Below are 14,154 nucleotides of genomic sequence, written 5' to 3'. Positions count from 1 at the left end.
TGTAAGAGCAGAGATAAAGAAAAAACTATGGTAGTTGCTTGGGTAAATTGGGAAGTGCGGGCGTTACCTTTCAAGAGCTGTTACCCATAATTGTAATAAAAATATCCTGAGAGAATCATAAAGGATGTTGCAAGTGTTTTCTGTATTATATAATATTAATGCTAGATCATCTACACAGGCCTTCTGCATAAGTATTCTTCCCCTATTGTGTTTTCCCTCTGACTCAGGAGCTCACAGCTTCCTTGAGAAGGCACCCCAAATCTGGCTGCACCCTGCCCAGCAGGGGGCCCTTGGGGTAGGGACAGGGCAGTCACAAGTCTCGGATGAGGTACTGATTTCTGAGGCCCACAGGGTGGGGTTTTTGCAAGATAGTCAAAAGCTCTTCCATGGCCCTTGCTTGCATCCCTGCCCTAATACTCAAGAGTGGAAAGGGGACCTGCCTCCTTTTTTCTTTCAACAAGAAAGACCTAGATTTGAAATTTGTCTCTGCCATTTCCTGTCATGGTGGTCTTGGGAAAATGTTTTAGTTTCTCTAAGCCTCAAGGCCTTACATAACACTACAGGGCTCCATGAGATAATGTGTGGAAAGCCCCTAGCAAAGTGTGGCACCCGAGATCACTCACTGATTCATGTTTTTGTTGTCCACCATGCTAATAAAGGGCCATTAGGTTACCAAAAGTGCCCTTGTAAGTCCTTTAGACTTTCTCACCCAGTCATAATCCAGAAGAAGCAAGCTCATTTTTGTCCTGTTTTGTTTAAAATGATAAAAAATTTTAAAGTATAAATGAATAATAGAATTTATTTTTTAAAGCAGTTTTAGGTTCACAGAAAAGCTGAGAACAAAGTACAGAGAGATCCCATTTATTCACCCCTCCACCTCCACTCCCCAAAGTTTCTCCTACTACTGACAGCTTGCATTACTGTGGTATGTTGGTTACAATTGATGAGCCAATATTGATATATTATTCTTAACTAAAGTGCACAGTTTACATTGGGGTTCATTCTTCTTCTTGTACATTCTGTGGGTTTGGACAAGTGTATGATGATATGCTTCCACCATTGCAGAATATGTAGCAATAATTCCACGTTCCTAAAAATCCTCTGTCCCCACTTTTTCATTCCTCCTTCCCTTCCTCTGAATTCCTAGAAAAATTTTACTGTCTTCATTTTTTCCAGAATTTCATAGTCATATAGCAGTTAGTCTTTTCAGGCTGGGTTCTTACACTTAGTAATATACATTTAAGTTTCTTCCATGTCTTTTTGTGACTTGATGGCTCACTTCTTCTCATTGCTGAATAATTTTCCATTGTGTGGTAAAACCACAGACTGTTTACAGAGTCCGCTGTTGAAGGACATCTTAGTTGCTTCCCAATTTTAGCAATAATGAACAGTGCTATCAACATTTGTGTGTGGGTTTTTGTAGGGCATCAGGTTTCAATTTATTTGGGTAAATATCAAAGAAGACAGTTGCTAGATGGTAGATAAGAGTATGTCTAGTTTTGTAAGAAACTTCCAAACTCTCTTCCAAAGTGGCTGTACCATTCTGCATTCTCATCGGCATTTTTTAAATGCCGAAAAATTCTTTGGTTGAAAGAGCACATTTCTATTACGAGTCACAAACATATTCAAATCTCTGTATTTTGTTTGCACCCAAAAGCTGGAGTTATTTGAGTTTCTAAAAGACTCAAACTTTCATTCCAAAGGTTCCCTACATCTGAAAGTTATTTCTTCCTATTATAAAGAGTATAATGACCCACAGGGGGGAAAATATTACTACAGGCATGGTTGTGCAAAACTTTATCAAAAGAGCAAGTTAGATAACTTTACTTTTTAAAAAATTTGAAATCCAACATATACTAAAAAATGGCAGATAAGTTGCAAAATATGAGGATGATAAAACCAAGAGAAAAAATAACTCAACTGAAACGAGGTTGCAATATGGGTCAATCTAAGGAGATTATCAAAGAAGAAAAAAGAAAGGAGACGTTTATGGAGACAAAGTAATCTTTTATTTATTTAGATTATTTTAAGATCTTATGTGTACATGTTCATTGTTATAGCTTACTGTAAGCTTAAGCAAAGTATTGAATACATCACTAAAAATGTCTAAATTTTTATAACCTTTACATGAGATAGATTAAGATAAGAAGAGTCAGAGAAGGGCGAAAGGAATTGAACACTGAGTGTTTGGGGGCTTTATTCTTGAAAGAAGGGCAAATATTTTTGAGAGATTTTTCCACATTAAGAATTGTTAGCCTACAGTGAAATGGTTTTGCCTAAAAACCCCATGGTTCCTTATGTGAAACCTTGCCTGGAGACATCTTAATTTATGTTGGTCAAGTAAGAACTAGGCAAGCCTTTTGATGGATGTCCAGTTAGTGAATAAGTCTGTAATTTAAAAAGAGTAATCAATTGCTGTTGTAAAATAGTAAAGTACCCTCTGAGTCAGACAGCAAGGGTGACTATGTTCCTGATTGTGAAATCAAACAATACTTTTGAGGTAAAGCTAGAAGAAGGAACAGTTGACACACCAGTGGGTACAGTGCCCACTGAGCAAACTCGATGAAAGAAGAAGGTGGTTGAGAATCTCAGAGCAACAACGATAAAAAAGGAGATGTGGCCGTTACCTGGCCAGAGAAGAATTCCATGTTACCAAGTCTAAGCTTGTGCTGCTTGCTGCACAACAGGCCAATTATTGATAGACCTTGATTGATAGAGTTGTTGGGGCAAGGAATAATGACTTTATTTGAAAAATTACCTAACTGAGAAGATGGTGGGCTTGTGCCCCCAAAGAACCATCTTATCCGAGTTGGAATTCAGGCTCCTTTTACACTAAAAGAGGAGGGAATAACATCAAACACTACCTGATTGTCATCAGCTTTTGGAGGGAATAGGTTAATTTCTTCCTTTCTGTAGTCATTCACAGATGGGCCTGGTCAGGATATCTCTGCTGAGCTAAATAGGTATTTTAGCTTAATGTTCATTACCTGGGAAGCAGGGGTTCCAGAGATGGTCCATTATGCTCATAGGTCCATTTAAGCTCATAGGCAACACCCCTTTAGTGATTAACTTGTAATAGAACACAAGGGTTCTTCCCTAGGACACCTTTGCCAGCATGGCGTTTTCACTGATCTTCTATTAATCCTTACTCATGTGACACCCTTGCCTGCTTCCTACTGGCTTTTCCTAACCAGACAAGTCTTCCAAAGGCCCTTTGATCTGAGAGAGGACAAGACATGCCATTCAGTCAGGGCCACAGCTGGGGGGAAACTAGTGGACTTCAAGTTTAAGCAGAAGAAGATTTGATAAAGCAAAATATGCTGAGGCAAAGGCAAACACAAGATAAAAATAAAAATCCAAGGAGTAATAGATTTGAGAAGGCAGAGATGGAGAACTAGGAAGAAAAAGCCAGAAGATCAGTTATATGCAATCTGTTCACACCTACCAGATGATTAAAACAGAATAGCTTGTCACCCTTACTGTATGCGCAGGTCCCAAAGTACCACAAATATTGATTGGTAGAAGTGGAATTGTAAATTTTTAACACCTATCTGCTTGAGATAATGTTTCTAGGTAGTTAGAGAAAGAGAATAAAGATCCAAAGCTGGGTCTGTTCCCAGCTTTGGAACTTGGCAGCTTTTTCTGAGTTTCACTCAAGTTCTCAGGTCAAAGGAATCAAGTAGAAGAGGTATTCATGTAAACACACTGTGTTTTTCTTTGAGTAACAGACCTACTCCAGTTATTTATGTTAGATTTGCAGAAATGTTCTCATCCCAGTGGCTTCAGGGCATGTGACAATATAAAAATTGAGACTTACTAGAGAAAATTTCTGTATTTTAGCCTTAAATGATAGCTTCTTCCTCATCAATTGAAACGATTTTAAGAACTCTTTATAGTTTACATTACTCCCTAATTACTGATGAATTTTTTCATGTCTTTGGACAAAAATTAAAGAATAGTCTCATCAGTAAGGGATAATATCTTTTTTTAGATTATAAAGTCAAATCTAAAAAAATTTCCCCTACACATTTTTCCAATGCTATTATGATGTCTTATCTTCTTCATGGCTTTGATGTGTGCTCTTTCTACAGAGTTTACCATCATGGACTGCAGCTACTGATGAGTGAGACCTGGGAAAGCTAATTCAGTCCACAGGAGAGCTGCTCTTTGCTTTGCTTCATTTAGAAGGAAGGACCTCTGTGGTTAGTCATTCAAATATATTATGCATAAAAGAATTTACATTAGGACTCTGCACTGCTTGTCTTTTAGAAATGGAAATCTAGGAATGAAGTGATGCATCATAGTAAACTTTAGAAGGTAACATTTTGGCTTTTCCAGATGTCATAACTATCTTCTTTCCTTTAAGTCAATAGTTTTCAAATACTTGCTTCCAGTATTATAAAATTGAGATTTTTGATGACTCATTGAGGATGTAATAGAGACAGTTCATACATCCTTATGGGCACCTGTGATATGCAATTCATTGAAACGAAGTTATTTAAAGTTAAATAGTAAAATAAGGAGTAAAATATTTTATCTCTTGTGTCAAATAATTTATCACTTTGGAGAAAAAAAAATTTAGCACAAAAAATCATTTAAGAATGATTTCAAGGCAGCACTTATACATATATAATAATATAGTGCAGTCTCCAGACTTTGGAGAGATGTTAGAAATAGAATATAAAAAAAAAAAGATTGATAGAGTTAAGTCATGATGACTTTCTGGAATACCTCAAGTTTGACCCAGATTTTAATGGTTAGGTGAAAAAGGAGAGGCCTTACAAGCAGAAGGAAGGGCATGTCAAGGCAAGAGGAACTTAGCAAGTCTAGGACACGAAATTCCCAAGCTAATTAGACAGAGGGAATGTGCATGACATGAATAGGAAAAAAAAAATGGATATAGCTAATGAACTTCTTTAAATGTATTTGAAATTGTGTTTTAGGATTAACTTTTCTTCTTGTATTAGGACTTTTAGGTTCAAATCATATAAATCGACTTGACATAAAGTAAAAAAATAATAGGCTTTGTTATATAAATACTGGGCAACAGACTTTATGGGCATTCACAGTATACCAGAAAAGGGATAGTCATAGGAAACCTCGGCAAACCCCAAACTCCCGGATGTTTTCTTCTCATCTTTCTGCTACTCTTTCTCTCCCTCTGTCTTTCCAAATTGTTTTTTGCTCTCAGATCTATGTGGCAAAAAACATGACCCACTCTTTACATCTTCTTTCTCCAGCCTAGGTTGAGGTTGGATTCTCTTGGGTTCCATTCAAAAATGTCAAGAAAGGGAATTTGGTAGACTCATCTGATTTAAGGTGCCTGTCCCTGGATCTGTCAAACTAAAGTCTGTCGGACATTTTCACAGTGTGTGAACATGGCTGTCAGCAACCTGCTGCTCATGGACTGTATGAAAGTAAAGGATGAATTCCAGAGAAGGGAAGTCAGATAACCTAATATGTGTTCACTATATTTATACATCTAACTCCCTCTTCTTAATTCCACTGGATTCCTACTTGTGATAGCTATGAAATATTTTGTGAACTAGGCTGCTCACGTGAAAGACATGCTATCCTGCAAAAGTAGACTATATTTCCAGGATTCCTGCATCCCACTCATGCCACTAAGACAGGATTGAGGTAGCTTGAAATCTGAAATTGGAGAATAAGGGTTTGCAGGTTCTAGGAGCTTTTCATAATAAAGGATCCTCAGCCATCTCTATTACCTTCACTGAATAAAAAATTTACCTTTTGGTCAAGTTAAGTAGACTTAAATCAAGCTATATTTTTAACTTTATTGAGAGAGAATTGATATACAAAGAATTGCATGTATATTGCCAAATTCAGACTTAAATTGAAGAAAGTAGGGAAAACCATTAGACCATTCAGGTATAACCTAAATCAAATCCCTTATGATTATACAGTGGAAATGAGAAATAGATTTAAGGGTCTAGATCTGATAGATAGAGTGCCTGATGAACTATGGACAGAGGTTCATGACATTGTACAGGAAACAGGGATCAAGACCATCCTCATGGAAAGAAATGCAAAAAAGCAAAATGGCTGTCTGGGGAGACCTTACAAATAGCTGTGGAAAGAAGAGAAGCAAAAGGCAAAGGAGAAAAGGAAAGATATAAGCATCTGAATGCAGAGTTCCAAAGAATAGCAAGGAGAGATAAGAAAGCCTTCCTCAGTGATCAATGCAAAGAAATAGAGGAAAACAACAGAATGGGAAAGACTAGAGATCTTTTCAAGAAAATTAAAGATACCAAGGGAATATTTCATGCAAAGATGGGCTCAATAAAGGACAGAAATGGTATGGATCTAAGAGAAGCACAAGATATTAAGAAGAGGTGGCAAGAATACACAGAAGAACTGTACAAAAAAGAGCTTCATGACGCAGATAATCATGATGGTGTGATCACTCACATAGAGCCAGACATCCTGGAACATGAAGTCAAGTGGGCCTTAGAAAGCATCACTATGAACAAAGCTAATGGAGGTGATGGAATTCCAGTGGAGCTATTTTAAATCCTGGAAGATAATGCTGTGAAAGTGCTGCACTCAATATGCCAGCAAATTTGGAAAACTCAGCAGTGGCCACACGACTGGAAAAGGTCAGTTTTCATTCCAATCCCAAAGAAAGGCAATGCCAAAGAATGCTCAAACTACTGCACAATTGCACTCATCTCACACGCTAGTAAAGTAATGTTCAAAATTCTCCAAGCCAGGCTTCAGCAATACATGAACCATGAACTTCCAGATGTTCAAGCTGGTTTTAGAAAAGGCGGAGGAACCAGAGATCAAATTGCCAACATCCAATGGATCATCAAAAAAGCAAAAGAGTTCCAGAAAAACATCTATTTCTGCTTTATTGACTATGCCAAAGCCTTTGACTGTGTGGATCACAATAAACTGTGGAAAATTCTGAGAGAGATGGGAATACCAGACCACCTGACCTGCCTCTTGAGAAATCTATATGCAGGTCAGGAAGCAACAGTTAGAACTGGACATGGAACAACAGACTGGTTCCAAATAGGAAAAGGAGTACACCAAGGCTGTATATTGTCACCCTGCTTATTTAACTTCTATGCAGAGTACATCATGAGAAACGCTGGGCTGGAAGAAGCACAAGCTGGAATCAAGATTGCTGGGAGAAATATCAATCACCTCAGATATGCAGATGACACTACCCTTATGGCAGAAAGTGAAGAAGAACTAAAAAGCCTCTTGATGAAAGTGAAAGTGGAGAGTGAAAAAGTTGGGTTAAAGTTCAACATTCAGAAAACTAAGATCATGGCATCTGGTTCCATCATTTCATGGCAAATAGATGGGGAAACAGTGGAAACAGTTTCAGACTTTATTTTTTGGGGCTCCAAAATCACTGTAGATGGTGATTGCAGCCGTGAAATCAAAAGACGCTTACTCCTTGGAAGGAAAGTTATGACCAACCTAGATAGCATATTCCAAAGCAGAGACATTACTTTGCCAACAAAGGTTCGTCTAGTCAAGGCTATGGTTTTTCCTGTGGTCATGTATGGATGTGAGAGTTGGACTGTGAAGAAAGCTGAGTGCCGAAGAATTGATGCTTTTGAACTGTGGTGTTGGAGAAGACTCTTGAGAGTCCCTTGGACTGCAAAGAGATCCAACCAGTCCATTCTGAAGGAGATCAGCCCTGGGATTTCTTTTGAAGGAATGATGCTAAAGCTGAAACTCCAGTACTTTGGCCACCTCATGGGAAGAGTTGACTCATTGGAAAAGACTCTGATGCTGGGAGGGATTGGGGGCAGGAGGAGAAGGGGACGACAGAGGATGAGATGGCTGGATGGCATCACCGAGTCGGTAGACATGAGTTTGAGCGAACTCTGGGAGTTCACAGGGAGGCCTGGCATGCTGTGATTCATGGGGTCGCAAAGAGTCAGACGTGACTAAGCTACTGAACTGAACTGAACTGAATGTATACATGATCTTCCCCAGTGGCTCAGCAGTAAAGAATCTATGTGCAATGAAGGAACCGCAGGCAGATGTGATTTTGATCCATGGGTCCAAAATATCCCCTCAAGGAGGGCATGACAACCCACTCCAGTATTTAACTGCCTGGAGAATCCCAAGGACAGACGAGCCTGACGGGCTATAGTCCACAGCGACTCAAAGAGTCAGACAAGACTGAAGTGACTTAACAGAGACGCATGCACACAAGCTCTCTGACATTGGTCTAGAATTTTTTTTTTTTTTATATGTCCTCTCAGTAAAGGAAACAAAAGCAAAAATAAACTAGTGGGACTACATCGAACTAAAATGTTTTTGCATAATGAAGGAAACTCAACAAAATGAAAAGGCAGCCTACTGAGTTGGAGAAGATATTTGAAAACAATTTACTTGATAAGGAATTAATATCCAAAATATACAATGAACACTTATAACTCAACATCAAACAAACAACTTGATTACAAAATGGACAGAGGGGCCTAAATAGATGTTTTGCCAAAGAAGACATATATGTCATCAGCAGACTCTTGAAAAGATGCTCAATATCACTAATCATCAGGGAACTGAAAACCACAATAAGAGGTCACCTCGCACCTGTCAGATTGGCTATTTTAAAAAGGATAGCAAATAACTGTTGGTAAGGATATTAAAAAAGAAAACCCTCCTGTACTGTTAGTACAGTTATAACTTGGTGCAGCCTTTATGAAAAAGAGTATCGAAGTTCCTCGAAAATTTAAAAGTAGAACTACCATATGATCCAGCAATTTCTTGTCTGGGTATTTACCAAAAGAAAACAAAAAACACTAATTTGAAAAGGTGGCTCAGCAGTAAAGACTCTGCCTGCAGTGCAGGAGACTCTGGAGATGCAGGTTTGATTCCTGGGTCAGGAAGTTCCCCTAGTAGGAAGTGACAACCTACTTCAATATTCTTGCGGGGAAAATCCCATGGACAGAGAAGCCTGGCGGGGTACAGTCTGTGGGGTCTCAAATAGTCAGACATGACTAGCTGAGCATACATGCACTCCAGTATTCATTGCAGAATTATTTATAATAGCTAATATATGGAAGAAATCTTAGTGTCTATAAATAGATGAATGGATAAAGATGTGTTATACACACACACATACACACACACTAGACCATTACTTAGCCATTAAAAATGAACTCTTGCTTTTATGATAATGTGGGTGGATCTAGTGGATATGGTGCTAAGTGAAATAAATCAGAGAAAAGCAAATACCACATGCTCTCACGTATGGAATCCAAAAAACCAAACAAACAGAACAAAATGAAAAAGAAACATAAATACCGAAAACAACGGGGTAGTTACCAGAGGAAGGAGGTTAGAGGTAGGGAAATAGACAAAGGGAATTAAGAAGGACAGAGCTCCAGTTTTGTAATAAATAAGTCAGGGGCATATGATATACAGAATAAGGAATATAAGCAATAATATTGTAGCTACTTTGTGCTAAGACAGTGGTTGCTAGACTTATTGTGGTCATTTCATAATATATGCAAATGTCAAATCATTAGGTAGCACACCTGAAACTAACATAATATTGTACATCAACTATATTCCAATAAAAATAACATACACAAAATATTATTGTTAACTATAGATCTTGGATATAAAGAAGAAAATAAGGCCCACTGTGAAAAAGAAACTGAAAAGGCGTAGTATTACTCTTTGCAACCCCATGGACTGTAGCCTGCCAGGCTTCTCTGTCCATGGAATTTTCCAGGCAAGAATACCAGAGTGGGTTGCCATTTCCTCCTCCAGGGGATCTGCCCAACCCAGTGACTGAATATCCCTTTCTTTCACTTCCTGTGTTGGTAGACAGATTCTTTACCACCGTGCCACCTTTCTTTGTTAGCTAAGATTCGGAAGATGCTAGTTGTTCCACTCAGATATTTTACTCTGGAAAGTGTTCTTGATTTATAGAAGAAACTATCTCCTTTTTAAAAAAGAAAGTGAAATATAATTTCTTGTTCTCATAAATATTTTTCCTGGTATGTCCACTATTACTTGGAATATTTTTATGTAACTTGTTAAGATATTTCAGCTAAATTAACACGGTTGTATTCAAGTTTCCTTTTGCAATGAGAGCTTCTTTGCCACTAGTAGTAGAAAATCCACGGAATGGGCTGAATCCTGTCAATGAACACTATGTGAATTCATTATCTCATCATGCCTTGAAGTCTGTAGGCAAGGTAAGTCTACAGGCAAAGTACTGAAATATCTGACATTGTAGATACCAGTGCAGTCAGCCCACAGTAAAACTGATTTCTAACAATCAAGCCAGCAAAGAATAGGATTCATAAGCCCTGAGCTACCTGCTCTGCTCTCAGCACTGCACTCTGGTTTGGAGCTTCTCTTGAAATGTACATGTAGGTCACTGATATACCAGAATACAAGAAGATAAAAGTGCAGTAAGACATTCTATCACTTTGGGATCTATCTTGACTTGGAGTTGTACAGTATTATATTAAAAATTTCAGCTTCAATAAATAATTTAATTCTGAGAACATTAGGATCCATTTCATCACTGTTTGTTCCTCCTATGAAAGAGCAATAAAATAATAAAATTGCATGATGGCTCTCTGGTTATTGCTTAATTTCAAAAAAGGAGATAACATCGAAGAGGAGGCACTAAGTTAATGGACTGAGGGAAAACTTTGTGGGGATTATACTACTTATGTCATAGAAAATCCTTACTATGTCTTAAAATAGAATCTGTTCATCAACATAATCACTGGTTTGTTTAAAATAAAGTAGGTTAATTCCCAGTGATTTTTTTCCCCCAATCCTCAACAAGGTCTTGGGCTTGGGTCCAACTTAGGAGGCCCAGTGGCTCAAAAGGGAAAGAATCCGCCTGTAGGACAGGAGATCCGGGTTCAACCCCTGGGTCAGGAAGATGCCCTGGTGAAGGGAATGGCACTCCAGTATTCTTGCCTGGAGAATGCCAAGGACAAAGGAGCCTGGTGGGCTACAGTTCACAGGGCCACAAAGAGTCAGACACGACTGAGTGATTTTCACTAGGAGGCTGAGACCAACTTGAAACTGTTGCTCAGGAAGGCTAAGACGTAACAGGAGCACCTCTGAAAGTGTAGGTCTTACTCTGGAAGTTCTCCAATGTTACACAAAAGTGAAAAAGAAAGAGGAGAGAAGACAGAGAAGCTGAGGTTTCAAACTGAAACAGGCTGGATTGTGTGCCAGTCTGAAGGAACAAGAATGGGCAGCAAGCCAGTGTCCTCCAGGAGGCAGAGAGCAGAGTAGGAAGGAAGCACTAAAACGAAGGCTCTAAGAAGGACGAAACTCACCATCTACTTTGCCGTGTTCCTGGAATAATGCCTGGGTGTGGTAGATGCTGAATTCATATTGACTAAATAATAAATGGTTGTCTAAATAAGGAATTCACAGAAGGTAAATTTGTACAATCCAGTACACAAAATACATGTCCCTTTCATGTCTCCTTCAGTGGGTACTGCTTAAAATGACTTTTTATCTGGGAGGGGAGTTTGGGGGAGATTGGATACATGTATATGTATGGCTGAGTCCCTTCACTGTTCACCTGAAGCTATCACAACATTGTTTATTAATTGGCTATGCGTGCATGCTAAGTCACCTCAGTCGTGTCTCAATCTATGTGACCCTATGGGCTGAAGCCTCCCAGGCTCCTCTGTCCACAGGATTCTCCAGGCAAAATAACAAGTTTTTTAAGAAAAGTACGTGACTCTCCCAGAGTAGAAATATGTTCCTAAAAGGAGTAAATGCAAGAAGTTATGCTGTGCTAAAGGTCTTACCTTTCATATTTTAGCAGAATAATTATCTCCACTATTATCATAATAATTAAGGTCCCATTAACTATAGAATCTTTCCCCCTGCTGCTTAAGTATACCATGCTTTTTTCTTTTTTATTAAGAAAAACTTCAGAAATAGTACCAAGTAAAATTGAATGTGTACTATTATAATAATAGGGGCTTTCCAGGTGGCGCTAGTGGTAAAGAACCTGCCTGCCAATGCAGAAGACATAAGAGACCAGGTTCAATCCCTGGGTCCGAAGATCCCTTGGAGGAGGGCATGGCCACCCACTCCAGTAATCTTCCCTTGAGGATCCCATGGACAGAGGAGCCTGGAGGGCTACAGTCCTTAGGGTCATAAAGAATTGTACATGACTAAAGAGACTTAGCAGACATGCATGCAGGCATTATGATAATAACAAACAATGTCTTCCCTTTGACTGTGTGGATCACAACAAACTGTGGAAAATTCTGAAAGAGATGGGAATACCAGGCCACCTGACCATACAGAAATCTGTATGCAGGTCAAGAAACAACAGTTAGAACTGAACACGGGACAACAGACTGTTTCCAAATCAGGAAAGAAGTATGCCTGCTTATTTAACTTATATGAAGAGTACATCATGAGAAACACTGGGCTAGATGAAGCACAAACTGAAATCAAGATTGCCAGGAGAAATATCAATAACCTCAGATATGCAGATGACACCACCCTTATGGCAGAAAGAGCCTCTTGATGAAAGAGGAGAGTAAAAAAGTTGGCTTAAAGCTCAACATTCAGAAAATGAAGATCATGGCATCTGGTCCCATCACTTATGGCAAATAGATGGGGAACCAATGGAAACAGTGAGAGACTTTATTTTCTTGAGCTCCAAAATCACTGCAGATGGTGACTGCAGCCATGAAATTAAAAGATGCTTGTTCCTTCGAAGAAAAGCTATGATAAACCTAGACAGCATATTAAAAAGCAGAGACATTACTTTGCCAACAAAGGTCCATATAGTTAAATCTAGGGTCTTTTCAGTAGTGTATAGATGTAAGACTTGGACTATAAAGAAAGCTGAGTGCAAATAATTGATGCTTTTGAACTGTGGTGTTGGAGAAGACTCTTGAGAGTCCCTTGGACTGTAAGGAGATCCAACCAGTCCATCCTAAAGGAGATCAGTCCTGAATGATCACTGGAAGGACTGATGCTGAAGCTGAAACTCCAATACTTTGGCCACCTGATGCAAAGAGCTGACTCACCTGAAAAGACTCTGATGCTGGGAAAGATTGAGAGCATGAGGAGAAGGGAATGACAGAGGATGAGATGGTTGGATGGCATCACCGACTCAATGGATATGAGTTTAAGCAAGCTCAGGGAGTTGGTGATGGACAGGAAAGCCTGGTGTGTTGCAGTCCATGGGGTTGCAAATAGTCGGATACAACTGAGTAACTGAACTTCTCATTAAATGTATTTTAAGGATAATATTTTCCATTTAGTATTTTCTATACTGGAAAAATATGCTATTGGCCAGGTCAAACTCCTTGGCCTAATATTTGACACTCTTAACCCTTATCTGATTCTGCTTAATGAACTTAATCTCCTGTCTTTTCTGTTACCCCAATTAAGCTGATCTCTCTTGTTTCACGCCATTTTGCTTTCCAGATTTTGGTTATGTTTATTCCCATATCTGGGTACTGTCTTCCTTTGTTATGAGTTGCTCCCCTCATTTTTCAAGTTCTTATTCACATGGTAATGCTCCTCACATTTCTGTCTGTTTAGTCATTTTTCACAAGGTTTTGATTGCATTTATAATTTTTAGAACAAAGTCAGTGTTTTAGGTACTCCGCATAGGTTTTTCAGGGTTTTCTTATGGCTCAGCAGTAAAGAACCTGCCTGCCAATGCCGGAGACCTGGGTTCAATCCCTGCATTGGGAAGATTTCCCTGGAGGAGGAAATGGCAATCCACTCCAGTATTCTTGCCTGGAGAATCCCATGGACAAAGGAGCCTGGTGGGCTACAGTCTATGGAATTGCAAAGCACTGGACATGACTTAGTTACTAAACAACAATAGTTTTTTCATAGCATTTGGTAAATACTGGTTGATTTTTTTTCTGACTCTGGTTTTATGAGTATCAATTTCCACAGCTATATTTAAAAGTAATGATAGCCTAAAACACTATATAGAATGTCATAAGTAGGTGACATGCCACATCTTGAAATAAAGGTAACAAACTGGGTCAGATATATATTTTCCTGGCTTTTTTTTCCAGGCCAATGTCCAGTCCCTTTAGTATAAAGGTCTAGAACTCAGTCAGAGAGTAGAAATCCTTTCTGTACTGAGAAGTCAAATATCAGAATCAGAGTTGCCATAGCAGCCAG

The sequence above is a fragment of the Bos javanicus genome, chromosome 12, assembly GCF_032452875.1.
Source record: "Bos javanicus breed banteng chromosome 12, ARS-OSU_banteng_1.0, whole genome shotgun sequence".
Lineage (NCBI taxonomy): Eukaryota > Metazoa > Chordata > Mammalia > Artiodactyla > Bovidae > Bos > Bos javanicus.
The sequence above is the reverse complement of the archived record's forward strand: the minus strand, read 5'-3'. Positions refer to the sequence as shown.